Genomic DNA, 5,286 nt, shown 5'->3' with positions numbered 1-5,286 from the left:
ATATACTAAAGAGTGAAAATAAGAAAAAGTTATTCTATAAATAAAGAATGAAAAGAGTGTTAAGAAGAGAGAGCTGTAAGAACTTTCTTATCTCAGAAGCTTATAAGATCTTTATAAGATTGAAATAGATATTTACAGACACAGTGATACTATTTTACTTTGATTTCTTACTCTTAATCAGATTGAAGATAAATATCTTCTTTTTTATAATTTCAAAAATAGTCTTATAACTACAGTTAAATAAGAACTGAGTTTCAGTGATCTTTTTCTCACAGAAGATATAATCTGTGAAGATCAACTATAGTATTTATAATCAGAAGCTTCTAATAATAATGAAATTCTTTCATCACTAGTATCACTACTTTAAGAGCCTTATAACAGTAATTACTATTAGAACTGATTATAACAGCTTATAACAGTTTACTTTAATTAAGAAACTCTTATAATAGCAGATCTACTGAACTCAGAGACTGAGTAAGTTCTAATTCAAGATAGAGTATATTAAGAAAATCAAGAACTCAGTAGACAGACTCTCTCACAAGCCTGACTATATTAAGAAGATCAGAATAATAGATACAGAGAGACTAGAAAAGACAGAAAAGCTTTACAGAATACTCAGACTGAGTGTTATAAAGAAATTAACTGAAGAGTCTCTTAATTCTCTACAAGAGAAGAGAGAGAAGAGAGAGAAGAAGTCTGTATAACTACTTTCTATAATACTAAGAGTTAACACTCTGAGAATCTCTATAAGAATTCTTAAAGAGAGTATCTATAATCTGAAGAATTTACAGACTTTGAGAAGTACTGTGAAAGATCTGATGTAAGAAGAAACAGAGTATAAGTCTTTATAAGATCTTTTATTCAGATTGTTTAAACTATAACTGAAGAATAAATATACTCAGTATATTTAGAAACTGCTCTCAGCAGAGATCAATTCTCCAGAAATAAAGAGTTAAAGAGACTTAAATAATCTCTTATAAAGAGAGAGCTGAAGTTATATATCTATGAATAAGTTTCTATAAGTAGAACTTATTAAAAGATATCATGACTCTTCTCTAACAGATCATTTTACAGATACTAGAACTTATGAATTACTTATAAGAAAATACTTCTGACTGAAGATGTAAGAACTTATAAAGAAGATAGTGAATTCTTATACTATTTATCAGAATTCATAAGTAGTACAGTTCAGATTATATAAAGAACTTACTTCTCTACTCATTCTACAGAAATCTTGAGAATAGCTAGAAATAAACACTCTTATAAGTCTCTCTGAAAGGAAGAATATATATAGTATCTGTTTTAACAGTGTGCTGATGATAGTAGATCACTTTATTAAGATAACACACTTTATACTTATCTATAAGAACTTAAAGTTAAAGAATTTGACTTATATCTTTATCTGCAATGTAATCTAATTGCATGAGTTATTTATAAATATTGTCTCAGATAGAGAATTAATCTTTATAAGAAAGTTCTAGTTTGATCTGATAACTATACTAAAGATCTTATAAGATCTAAGCATAGCTTTTTATTAATAGATAGATAATTAAACAGAATATCTGATGAGTATATTAAAACAGTATCTGTGATACTTTGTTAATTACAATCAGAATAACTGAGTGTATTAATTATTACTCACAGAGTTCATTTATAATAACTTAAAGCATGTTAATACAGATAAAACCATCTTTGAGATACTCACTGAGACTTATCTATGAATAATCTTGATAAACTTATAAGAGTATACTATAGAGTGTGATAATATCTGTGAATAGACTGAGAAAATTCAGAATATTCAGAAGAAAGCTTATAAATTCTTGAGAAAGACTTAAGAGTATCAGAAGAGATACTATGACTTTAAGTATATTATAAAAAGTTTTAAGAAAGATGATAGAGTCTAACTAAGTCTAGAAAATATTATTATATAAAGATCTAGTAAGAAGCTGAATCTCTTATAGACAGAGTCTTATAAAATTATAAAGAAAGTTAGTTTATAGTTTTACAGATTAAAACTGTTATCTGAGTTATAGATATATAATATTTTTTATATCTCTTTACTTTATAAATATCAGAAATTCTCAGAAGAGAACTCTGTGACTTATTACTCTGTTTACAAAGTACTAGAGAGTGAAAGAGAATACTAGATTAAAGAGATTATTAACTCAGAGAAGTGAGATTACAAGCTCTGATTCAAGATTCAGTGATAAGAGTATTCTGATAAGATAAATAAGTTTACTTAAGAATTATTCAGACAGATAAGATATCTGTAGAAGCTGAGATATGACTTTTATACTGTGAATTCTGATAAGTCAGAATAATATAATCTTCATTAAGAATCTGATTGTGATAAAGATATTAACACTATTATTTATAAATTCTAGTCTATAAAATGATGAGTTTCTACTGAGATGAACAGTCTGTAGTATATATAAAGAGAAGAAGAAATCATATTCTCATTTAAAGCTAAAAAATAAAGAAAATAAAAACAGAGCTGTGAACATAATTTAGAGATTAATAAAGAAAAAATAAAGAAAACTTATACTTATATTCTTAATACTTATAACATTCAATCTCTCTGTAACTATCAATTTCTCTTTTTAAAGAAGCAGAGAGTATTATATCTACAGTACAGACAATTGTTATATTTAATATAAAAACTGTCAGAAATGCACAGACTTCAGAGAAGCTGAATATCAGAATACATACAGTTGTAGCAGAGTCTTGAGAACTGATTATCTGTACATATAATCAGATATCTCTTATAAAGCTGTGTTCACTTCTTCGGTTATGCTGAAGTATTCAGTCTGAAAACAATTAGAACACAGAGAGAGAGCTCATCTATTCAGATTAACTCTTATCATAAATTCATAGTAGTTATATTGTCTTAATTACTCAGATTTTGTAAGTACTCAGAGACTCATCTCTTATTAATAATAAGATTGTGAAAATGTGCTGCAGTGCAAAAACTGTTGATAGAGAATTTAAACATATTTATATATATCTGATCAGAGATTGTGCAGATAGAGAGAGAGTGATTATAGATCTGTGAGACTGCAGAGAGCACTGACAGTATCAGAAGCTTTATAGAAACTGTTAGCTAGAGTCTGTAAGAAATTACTTACAGAGAGACTTACAGTAAAGAGTGAGACTGTACTACTTAAAGTCAGAGACTGATCTGAGAGAGATACAGAATTAACTACTGATTTGAAGATCAGATGCAGTGACAGAGCTGAGAAGAATAAAGATACTATTATGAATGATAATATCTCTACTTTATCAGCTAGTAAAAAGTAATTAGAAGAGTTATGAAAATACTTATAAGAAGCTTAATAATGATCAGATATTATTTATAAAGATATTAAAATTGAAAAAATTTTTATTCTTGAGAAGTTCTTGAATCAATATGTTAATATTGTCAGAAACACTCTCTCTCTATCATCTGAGTGAAAACACTTCATAGATGAATGAGAATACTCACAGTTATAAGAATGAAAGCTATTACAGAAAAAGAGAAAAGAAGATAAGATTTTATAAACAGATCTGAGATATTTATACTATTATTATTATTATTATTCTTCAATTATAGATGTATACAGTCAGAGACTATGACATCTACCTGAGAACCTTTAGTTCTTAGGGTTTTTCCTATATCTATAGAGTCAACTATTATACATTTATCAATTTCAGATATGCAAAATCAGAAAATTTCAGCTCAGAATATAAAAACTGTTAACAAATTGCAGTATTTCAACACCTTCTGATACTTTGAAATCATTTGAGAATATCATGACAAAGGAAAAGAAAACATAGTCTTAAAGATAGACACATTAAATAGATAGATAAAAAAGAACAGAAAGAAACAAGTACAGTAAAGAGAGACTATAACAAAATAAAATTATTAAAAGATAGTGTATAGCTGTTTTAACAGACTATATCTAATCAATTTCCATCTCTTAATATTCAGATACTTCTGAATTCAGTCATTTTCTTATAGCTGCTTGAGTTTCTAATAGAAAGTCTATTAAGTATTTAATTCCTGTCTCAGTTGAGAATAAGAACCTCATATTTAATTGATTTAAATGATACTTCTTCTTTAATCTGACTCTGAGACTATTGTATAATACACAATGTATTACAATATACTCAGGATTTTCATTTGTATTGCAGAATGAGCACTCTGTTGAATCAAATCTATCATTAAATCTTTGTATATAGAATTTAAAATAATTATATTCTAGTTTCAGCTGAATTATAGATGAGAATATTTTCTTTTTACATTTAATTAAACAAGATTTTCACTTTGATTTTATCTCAAATCTTGAATAATGTATGCTCTTCTTTTTTTTCTATCAGCTTTTATTTCACTTATTTAAACAAGATTCTTTTATCTTTCTCTTTATGAAAGATCAGAATACAGTTTTTTGAATAGATCTGCTTGATTCTGAACTCTATTTTACAGCTGAATCAGCTAATTCATTATCATGAATATTCATATGAGCAGAAACTCAATATAGATGAATTATCAGTTTTAATGTTCTTCTCTTTTGAATTTTCAAAACAGAGTTTAAAATCAGTTCAAGATTCATTTGATTATTACAAATCTGACTATTTCTAAGTCTTTTCAAAGCAGCTTGATTATTAGAGAATATTCATATCTCTTTCAAACTATTTTCTCTTTTATAAGATTTTATTTCAATGAGTTTGAAAGCTTTTACTATTATAAATAGTTCAGCATCAAAGACTTCAGATTCACAGTCTAAATTTCAGAAATCTGAGATAAAATTAATATTATCTTCAGTATAAGCAATGTCTGTGTCTAATCTATTTAAATTCTTATTTTTTGAGTTATCTGAGTAAATCAGAATAGAGTCTTTTATATTAATTATAGAGATCTTTTTCAAATGCTGTTTATATTCTCTCTCTTTAAATAGTTTACTTATTTATAAGTCTATGAGAGATTCAAGCTTTTCTCTTCAGAGAGATATCTTCTTATGATCAATTTTCTCAACATTTAATGAAGAAAATTGATTCTTAATAAGTGAACATAGTCTATACAGTTGAGAGAGCATTTTCTTTAAAGCATTATTCTCATTTCAATCAAGAAATCTATTTCAATTCAGTTCATTTTCTAAGTTAACTGATGAAAATGAAGAAGAGACTCTTTCTCTGATTATATAATTTAAGCTCATCTTCATAACTCTCAGAGCATAGTTTATACAGGCCTTTTTAAATCAGATAGTAGAAGATGAAATTGAAGCTTTAATTTTCATTACTTTAATAGAA

This window comes from Blastomyces gilchristii, assembly GCF_000003855.2.
Source record: "Blastomyces gilchristii SLH14081 genomic scaffold supercont1.22, whole genome shotgun sequence".
NCBI classification, from domain to species: domain Eukaryota; kingdom Fungi; phylum Ascomycota; class Eurotiomycetes; order Onygenales; family Ajellomycetaceae; genus Blastomyces; species Blastomyces gilchristii.
The sequence above is the reverse complement of the archived record's forward strand: the minus strand, read 5'-3'. Positions refer to the sequence as shown.